The sequence below is a fragment of the Durio zibethinus genome, chromosome 3 (genome assembly GCF_047325235.1).
Source record: "Durio zibethinus cultivar Kanyao isolate XHJ-2024 chromosome 3, ASM4732523v1, whole genome shotgun sequence".
Lineage (NCBI taxonomy): Eukaryota > Viridiplantae > Streptophyta > Magnoliopsida > Malvales > Malvaceae > Durio > Durio zibethinus.
The window spans coordinates 26,807,501-26,817,500 of record NC_143164.1 but is presented as its reverse complement, the minus strand read 5'-3'; the positions used below and the strand labels follow the sequence as shown (position 1 = coordinate 26,817,500).

General features: G+C 54.1%; 1 pseudogene; it reads left to right on the top strand.

Moving 5' to 3' along the window:
* The first annotated feature begins 8,741 nt into the window (after positions 1–8,741).
* On the top strand, positions 8,742–9,847 carry LOC149519697 (18S ribosomal RNA; annotated as a pseudogene).
* The last annotated feature ends 153 nt before the right edge of the window (positions 9,848–10,000 follow it).

Genomic DNA, 10,000 nt, shown 5'->3' with positions numbered 1-10,000 from the left:
TCGATCTTGCTGCTGGTCCTGCTATCGGTCCTACTATCGTAACCCTTAGTCCGATGTGATCTTAGATTGGGAATGAACTCCATATGCTTAGACTGGGAATGAACTCTGTCTGCCTAAGTTAACCCACAAAACGAGCGTGCGGGCACTCAGCCGGCCAGAGAGGCAAGATGCGCAAGCCGGGGATCGAATCGGTCCATCTCTGTGTGCTGCCGATCCTGCTGTGGGTCCTACTGCTGTAACCCTCAATCTAGTTCGATCTTAGATTGGGAGTGCACTACGTATGCCTAAGTCAACCCACGAAAGGAGTGTGCGGGCACTTAGCCGACCGGAGAGGCGGGATGCGCAAGCCATGGATCGATCGGGTGGTAGGTGGGTTTAGGCACATCTTCATATTTCTGCCATCCCAATGCCATTTTTATGGCTTGTAAATTCATACAATGGTCCCCTAATCCTTCATGTTAAGTTTCGTGGCAAGATGACTTGTTTTCTATTTTTCATAATTTTTGAAACTTTTTATGGTTCGGGATTTTTTTAAAAATTTTTAGAAGGAGTTTTGGCCCCAAATTTTGTAGACATGATCTTTTTATTTTTTTTGGCATGCACAAAAAAAATCAGCTAAAAACCCGAAGTGAAGAAGATTTTGTGACCATTTGAAAAAAGTGTCCCCATTTCAGACACTTGAATGGCTACTGGTAGAAACCTATAAAATCTCAAATGCTTTTTAAGGGGGTGTGAGTTCTCGAGGTTTGATAAGGAATAGAGGGCCAATATAAGGGCCAAGTACTAGCACCCATCGCACATCATGTGCACACACCCCTCCGACCCCCCAATCACCGGAACCCCCAATGCCGCCAGTCAAGTTCTTTGACGATGCTCCGATAATGGTGCCCCAGGTGAAAAAAATATGATACCAGCACATGTCCGAGCCCAGCATGTGCACCATGGCTCAAAATCAAACTTTGACCAAGGCCTTGACCATAAATGGCACATGATGGCGCACGGTGATGGCACATGCATCGACCATCATTGGCACAGGCTGCCCTTTGGAACGGGCTTGCCTCGACCGCCATCGGCACAAGTTGGGCCCTGGTGTGGGCGGTTGCCTCGACCACCATCGGCACATGTCAAGCCATGGTGTGGGCGGTTGCCTCAAACACCATCGACACGTATCGGGCTTTGGTGTGAGCCGTTGCCACGAGCACTATCGACATCAGCCGGCCCTTGGTGTGGGCGGTTGCCTCGACCACCATCGATACAAGATGGCCCCTGGTGAGGGCGATTGTGTTGAACACCATCAGCACATGCTGGGCCTTGGTGCAAGCGGTTGTCTCGACCACCATCGACAGAAGATGGCCCCTGGTACGGGTGGTTGCCTCGAACACCATCGACACGTGCCGGGCCTTGGTGCGAGCGGTTGCCTCGAGCACCATCAGCACTAGCCGGCCCCTGGTACGGGCGGTTGCCTCGACCACCATCGGTACATGCTGAGCCTTGGTACGGGTGGTTGCTTCAACCACCATCGACAGAATATGGCCCATGGTGCGGGCGGTTGCCTCGAGCACCATCGGCACATGCTGGGCCTTGACGCGGGCGGTTGCCTCGACCACCATTAGTAAAAGATAGCCCCTGGTGTGGGCGGTTGCCTCGAACACCATCGGCACGTGCCGAGCCTTGGTGCGGGCAGTTGCCTCGAGCACTATCGGCATTAGCAGGCCCTTGGTGCGGGCGGTTGCCTCAACCACCATCGGCACATGCTAAGCCTTGGTGCGGGCGTTGCCTCGACCACCATTGGCAGAAGATGGCCTTTGGTGTGAGTGGTTGCCTCGAACACCATCGGCACGTGCCAGGCCTTGGAACGGGCGGTTGCCTCGTGCACTATCGGCATTAGCTGGCCCCTGGTGCAGGCGGTTGCCTCGACCACCATCGGCACATGTTGGGCCTTGGTGCGAACGGTTGCCTCGACCATCATCAATAGAAAATGGTCTCTGGTACGAGCGGTTGCCTCGAGTACCATCGACACAAGCCGACCCTTGGTGCGGGCTCTTACCTTGACCATCATCGATAGAAGATGGCCCTTGGTACGGGCGGTTGCCTCGACCACCATCGACATAAGATGGCCCCTGGTGCGGGCAGTTACATTGAACACCATCGGCACATGCTAGGCCTTGGTGTGGGTGGTTGCTTCGACCACCATCGGCACAAACCGACCCTTGGTGCTGGCGGTTACCTCGACCACCATCGGCACAAGCTGACCCTTGGTGCGGGCGATTGCCTCGACCACCATCGGCACAAGATGGCCCCTAGTGCGGGCGGTTATGTCGAACACCATCGGCACATGCTGGGCCTTGGTGCGGGCGGTTACCTCGACCAACATCGACACATGCTGGGCCTTGGTGCAGGCGGTTGCCTCGAACACCATCGGCACGTGCTAGGTCTTGGTGCGGGCGGTTGCCTCAAGCACTATCGGCATAAGCCGACCCTTGGTGCGGGCTCTTGCCTCGACCACCATCGACAAAAGATGGCCCCTGGTGCGGGCGATTGCATCGAACACCATCGGCACATGTTGGACCTTAGTACGGGCGGTTGCCTCGAATACCATCGGCATGTGCTGGGCCTTGGTGCGGGCGGTTGCCTCGACCACCATCGGCACAAGCCGATCCTTGGTGCGGGTTCTTGCCTCGACCACCATCGACAAAAGATGGCCCTTGGTACGGGCGGTTACCTCGACCACCATCGGCACAAGCCGATCCTTGGTGCGAGCTCTTACCTCGACCACCATCAGTAGAAGATGGCCCCTAGTGCGGCCGATTGCCTCGAACACCATCGGCATATGCTAGGCCTTGGTGTGGGTGGTTGCCTCGAACAACATCGGCACATGCCGGGCCTTGGTGTGGGCACATGCCTCGAGCTGGTGTAGGCGGTTACCTTAACCACCATCGGCACGCGCTGGCCCTTGGTGCAAGCACATGCCCCAACCACCATCAGCCCCTGCTCACCCTTGGTGTAGGATATGCCTGTTTGGAAAAAGTGTCCCCGTTTTAGACACTTTAACGTCTACTGGTAGCATATCTGAAAAATCTCTAATGCTCTTTAGGGGGTGGTGGTCCGACACCCCTTCTCCCTCCACGGGGGGAGTAGGTGTGCATGGTGGGCCTCCCATTGCGTACACCTAGGGCAATGTCCCTTGAGCGAAATACAGGGTGTGCATGCCTTCTGATCATTTTGTCCGATGACTGGTTGCTCCGGTGATCGGCAAGCGCCCATGGCCTCGACCGGTTGGCGTGTATGCAAAAAAGGGGAGCCGAGCTCGAGCCCATGCACGTGGCGGATGCTGCCCTAGACCCCAGACCAAGTCCCTGAATCGAGTAATGGCTCCCTAGGGTGGTGCGAGCAGAAGTTGTAGTTGTGGGCTTGGCCCGACCAAGTCCTTGGTATTTGACATTCTCACGGTCCTTTCTCATCGACCACAAAAATGCCTATGCCTCGATGAGGTCGTGCACGTAGCCGATGCTGCCTGAGACCCCAGGAACAAGTTCCTGAATCGGGCAACGTCCTGTTGGGAAGGTGTCAGCGGAGCTCACGCGTGCGATCCTGGCAGGGCCAAGCATTGGTGGTGTCACACCGTTGTTGCCTGTCGGATGGCAGGGGTAGTCTCGTGGCCTTTGCTCGTGTTTTTCTCGTGCCAAGCGATTGTGGCGTGGCCTCACACGTTATTTCCTCCGTTTGCTCATCAAGTAATCGATCGGGTGGGTTGTGGACTGACGCGCATAGACGCTGCCACTTGTACGTAATGGGCATATGAGTGGTGCTATGGTTGTGCACGTCGACAGGCTCCGTGCTCGATGCATTGAACTATCGACCCGTCATCCTCTTCAATCTCCCCTCATACGATCATCGTACCTCGAGGGCACGATCGAGATCCTGTGCTGCATACCTAAATCGATGGAAACTAGATGTCTCATCATCCCTCATCTGTCTCGTGCCTCGAGGGGCCACGAGTCAGACGTCAATCAGGGTCGGTGTCCCAAGCACGCCACCCAATCCTCCGTGGTCGCATTGGTGCACCGATGTTCGATCGTGCTCTCAGATGTGAAACGTTTAGCGGGTGCGGGTTCTCAGCCCCCGTTCATCCAATGCTACGTATTTCACATGCTCGACACGCATGATGCTCGCGCTCTAGGTCGGGCTCTCTCCGCCACTCGATCGGTGCGTCGAGGCCCATGGCTCCCAAGGGCACGTGTCATAGGTGCAGTCCCCGTGGCAGACGAGCCGGACGGGCCTCCTTGGAGCTCAATTCCCACCGAGCGATGGGTAGAATCCTTTGCAGATGACTTAAATACGTGACGGGGTATTGTAAGTGGCAGAGTGGCCTTGCTGCCATGATCCACTGAGATTTAGCCCTTTGTCGCTTCAATTTGTCCTTCCCCCCATCGACTTTCCTCTTTTTCACGTCGCCCCCCTCCGGGGTTGGGCATGACCCGGGGCCCCCCGTCCCTCGATCCCGATCGGGAATGAACTCCGCTCACCCTGATCGACCCCTGAATCGAGCGTGCGGGCACTGAACCGACCGTTGGGGGCGGGATACGCGAGCCGACCAAGGATCCCACTACTGGTCCCCTTCGGTTGTTGCCCCAAACGCCATCGATAGCCTCTGGCCCTTGGTTGGTTGAGACTGGGAATGCGCTACGTATGCCTAAGTCAACCCATGAAACGAGCGTACGGGCGCTCAGCTGATCGGAGAGCCAGAATGCATAAGCCGAGGATTGACCCGATCCCCCTTTGCGTGGTGTCGATCCCGTTACGGGTCCCTCAGTCCGGTTGAGGCTTAGACCAGGAATGAACTCCATATGCCTAAGTCAACCCATGAAATGAACGTGTGGGCGCTCAACCGGTCGAAGAGGCAGGATGCGCAAGCCGAGGATCGGCCCGATGTACCTCTGTGTTCTGTTACCGATCTAGCTGTCGGTCCGATCTTAGACTGGGAATGAACTCCATATGCTTAGATTTGGAATGAACTCCATATGCTTAGATTGGGAATGAACTCCGTATGCCTAAGTCAACCCACAAAATGAGCGTGCAGGTGCTCAGCCGGCCATAGAGGCAAGTTACGTAAGTCGGGGATCGATCTGGTCCCCCTCTGCATGCTGTCGATCCTACTGCGGGTCCTGCTACCTCAACCCTTGATCCAATCCGATCTTAGATTGGGAGCGCACTATGTATGCCTAAGTCAACCCATGAAACGAGTGTACGGGCACTTAACCGACCAGAAGGGCAGGATGCGAAAGCCGTGGATCAATCGGGTGGTAGGTGAGTTTAGGCACATCTTCATATTTCTACCATGCCAATGCCATTTTTATGGCTTGTAAATTCATACAATGGTCCCCTAAGCCTTCATGTGAAGTTTCGTGGCAAGATGACTCGTTTTCTATTTTTCATGATTTTTGAAACTTTTTATGATTTGGGATTTTTTAAAATTTTTTTAGGAGTTTTGTTCCCAAATTTTGTAGATGTGATCCTTGTATTTTTGTTGGCATGCACAAAAAAATTCAGCTAAAACCTCGAAGTGGAGAAGATTTTGTGACCATTTGAAAAAAGTGTCCCCATTTCAGACACTTGAATGGCTACTGGCAGCAAACCTATAAAATCTCAAATGCTCTTTAAGGGGGTGTGAGTTCTTGAGGTTTGATGAGGGAAAGGGGGCCAATATAAGGGTCGAGTACCAGCACCCATCGCACATGATGTGCGCACACCCCTCGACCCCTCAATCATTCAAAACCCCCAATGCCGCCGGTCAAGTTCTCCGACGATGCTCCGGCGATGGTACCCCTGGCAAAAAAAATGCTAAACCAACAGATGCCCAAGCCCAGCATGTGCACTGTGGCTCAAAATCAAACTTTGACCAAGGCCTTGACCATCAATGGCACATGATGGCGCATGGTGATGACACATGCATCGACCATCATCGGTACAGGCTGCCCTTTGGAACGGGCACTTGCCTCGACCGCCATCGGCACAAGCTGGGCTCTGGTGCAGGCAGTTACTCGATCCCCATTGACACATGCTGGGCCTTGGTGTAGGTGGTTGGCTCGACCACTATCGGCACAAGCCAGACCTTGGTACGAGTGGTTACCTCGACCACCATCGGCACAAGATGGCCCCTAGTGCAGGCGGTTTCATCGAACACCATCGGCACATGCTGGGCCATGGTGCGAGCAGTTACCTCGACCACCATCGACATATGCGAAGCCTTGGTGCGAACGATTACCTCGAACACCATCGGCACGTGCCGAGCCTTGGTGCGGGCTGTTGGCTCGAGCACCATCGACACCAGCTGGCCCTTGGTGCAAGCGGTTGCCTCGACGACCATCGGCACAAGATGGCCCCTGGTGTAGGCGGTTGCCTCGACCACTATCGGTAGAAGATGGCCCCTGGTACGGGCGGTTGCCTCGACCACCATCGGCACATACTGAACCTTGGTGAAGGGTGGTTGCCTCGAGCACCATCGGCACTAGCCGATCCCTGGTACGGGCAGTTGCCTTGACCACCATCTGCACCTGTTGGGCCTTGGTGCGGGCGGTCACCTCGACCACCATCGGTAAAAGATGGCCCCTAGTACGAATGATTGCCTCGAGCACCATCGGCACAAGTCGTCCCTTGGTGCGGGCTCTTGCCTCGACCAACATTGACAGAAGATAGCCCCTGGTATGGGCGGTTGCCTCGACCACCATCGGCATAAGCCAACCCTTGGTACGAGTGGTCGCCTCGACCAGCATCGACACAAGATGGCCTTTGGTGCGGGCGGTTGCATCGAACACCATTGACACATGCTGGGCCTTAGTGCAGGCGATTACTTCGAACACCATTGGCACGTGCAAGGCCTTGGTGCAGGCGGTTGCCTCGAGCACCATCGGCACAAGTCGACCTTTGGTGCGGGCTCTTGCCTCAACCACCATCGACAGAAGATGGCCCCTGGTACAGACGGTTACGTTGAACACCATCGGCCCATGCTGGCCCCTAGTACGGGCGGTTACCTCGAACACCATCGACACGTGTTGGGCCTTGGTGCGGGAGATTACCTCAACCACCATCGGTAAAAGATGACCCTTGGTGCGGACGGTTGCCTCGAGCACCATCGGTGTAAGCCGATCCTTGGTGCGGGCTCTTACCTCGACCACCATCGGTAGAAGATGGCCTTTGGTGCTGGTGGTTACCTCGAGCACCATCAGCACAAGCCGATCCTTGGTGTGGGCTCTTGCCTCGACCATCATCGACAGAAGATGGCCCCTGGTGTAGGTGATTACGTCGAACACCATCGGCACATGTTGGGCCTTGGTACGGCGGTTGCCTCGAACACCATCGACACATGTCGGGCCTTGGTGTGGGCACATGCCTTGAGCTGGTGCGGGCAGTTGCCTCGACCACCATCGGCACACATTGGCCCTTGTGCAGGCACATGCTCTAACCACCATCGACACCTGCTCAGCCTCGGTGTGGGATATGCTTGTTTGGAAAAAGTGTCCCCATTTTAGACACTTTAACGTCTACTGGTAGCATATCTGAAAAATCTGTAATGCTTTTTAGGGGGTGGTGGTCCGGCACCCCCTCTCTCTCCCCATGAGGGGAGTAGGTGTGCGTGGTAGGCCTCTCATTACGTACACCCAGGGCAACATCCCTCGAGTGAAATATAGGGCGTGTATGCCTTCTAGCCGTTTTGTCCGATGACTGGTTGCTCCGATGATCGGCAAGTGCCCATGGCCTCGATTGATTGGCGTGTATGTGAAAAAAGGGAGCCGAGCTTGAGCTCGTGCTTGTGGCGGATGCTACCCTAGACCCCAGACCAAGTCCCTGAATTGGGCAACGGCTCCCTGGGGTGGTGCGAGCAGAAGCCGTGATTGTGGGCTTGGCTCGACCAAGTCTCTCGGTATTTAACAGTCGTGTGATCCCTTCTCGTCGACCATAAAAATGCCTAGGACTCAACGAGGCCGTGCACGCAGTCAATGCTGCCCGAGACCCCAGGAACAAGTCCCTAAATCGAGCAACATACCCCTGGGGTGGTGTCAGCAGAGCTTGTGCGTGCGGTCCCGATAGGGTCAAGCGTTGGTGGTGTCACACCGTTGTTGCCTGTCAGATGGCAGGGGCAGTCTCATCGCCCTGGCTCGTGTTTTTCTCATGCCAAGCGGTTGTGGCGTGGCCTCGCACGTCATTTCCTCTGCTCACTCGTTAAGTAATCGATCGGGTGGGTTGTGGACCGGCGCGCATGGATGCTGCCACTTGTATGCAATGAGCATATGAGTGGTGCTATGGTTGTGCTTGTTGACAGGCTCTGTGCTCAATGCATCGAACTGTCGACCCGTCATGCTCTTCAATCTCCCCCCATGCGGTCGTCGTACCCCGGGGGTACGATCGGGATCCTGTGCTGCATACCTGAATCGATGGAAACTGGATGCCTCGCCATCCCTCATCCATTTTGTGTCCCGAAGGGCCACGGGTAGGACGTCAATCAGGGCCGGTGTCCCAAGCGTGCCACCTAATCCTTCATGGCGGCATTGGTGCACTGGCGTTCGATCGTGCTCCCGGATGCAAAACGTTTATCGGGCACGGGCTCTCGGCCCTCGTTCATTCGATGTTACGCATTTCATGTGCTCAACACGCACGACGCTCGGGCTCCGCGTCGGGCTTTCTCCTCCGTTCGATTGGTGCGTCGAGGCCCACGTGGTACCAACATCCTGAAGGAATGCTACCTGGTTGATCCTGCCAGTAGTCATATGCTTGTCTCAAAGATTAAGCCATGCATGTGTAAGTGTGAACTAATTCAGACTGTGAAACTGCGAATGGCTCATTAAATCAGTTATAGTTTGTTTGATGGTATCTACTACTCGGATAACAGTAGTAATTCTAGACCTAATACGTGCAACAAACCCTGACTTCTGGAAGGGATGCATTTATTAGATAAAAAGTTGACGTGGCTATGCCCGTTGCTCTGATGATTCATGATAACTCAACGGATCACACGGCCTTTGTGCTGGTGGTGCATCATTCAAATTTCTACCCTATCAACTTTCGATGGTAGGATAGTGGCCTACTATGGTGGTGACGGGTGACGGAGAATTAGGGTTCGATTTCGGAGAGAGAGCCTGAGAAATGGCTACCACATCCAAGGAAGGCAGCAGGCACGTAAATTACCCAATCCTGACACAGGGAGGTAGTGACAATAAATAACAATACCGGGCTCTATGAGTCTAGTAATTGGAATGAGTACAATCTAAATCCTTTAACAATGATGCATTAGAGGGCAAGTCTGGTGCCAGCAGCCGTGGTAATTCCAACTCCAATAGCGTATATTTAAGTTGTTACAGTTAAAAAGCTCATAGTTGGAACTAGGGTTGGGTCATCCGGTCTGCCTCTTGGTGAGCACCGATCTACTCGTCCCTACTATCGACAATGCGCTCCTAGACTTAATTGCCTGGGTCGTTCCTCTGGCACTATTACTTTGAAGAAATTAGAGTGCTCAAAGCAGGCCTACACTTGTATACATTAGCATGGGATAACATCATAGGATTTTGATCCTATTGTGTTGGCCTTCGAGATCACAGTAATGATTAATAGGGACAGTCGAGGTCATTCGTATTTCATAGTCAGAGGTGAAATTCTTGGATTTATGAAAGACGAACAACTGTGAAAGCATTTGCCAAGGATGTTTTCATTAATCAAGAACGAAAGTTGAGGGCTCGAAGACGATCAGATACCATCCTAGTCTCAACCATAAATGATGCCGACCAAGGATCGGTGGATGTTACTTTTAGGACTCCGTCGGTACTTTATGAGAAATCAAAGTCTTTGGGTTTCAGGGGGAGTATGGTCGCAAGGCTGAAACTTAAAGGAATTGATGGAAGGGCACCACCAGGAGTGGAGCCTGCGGCTTAATTTGACTCAACACGGGGAAACTAACTAGGTCTAGACATAGTAAGGATTGACAGACTGCGAGCGATTACCTCGACCA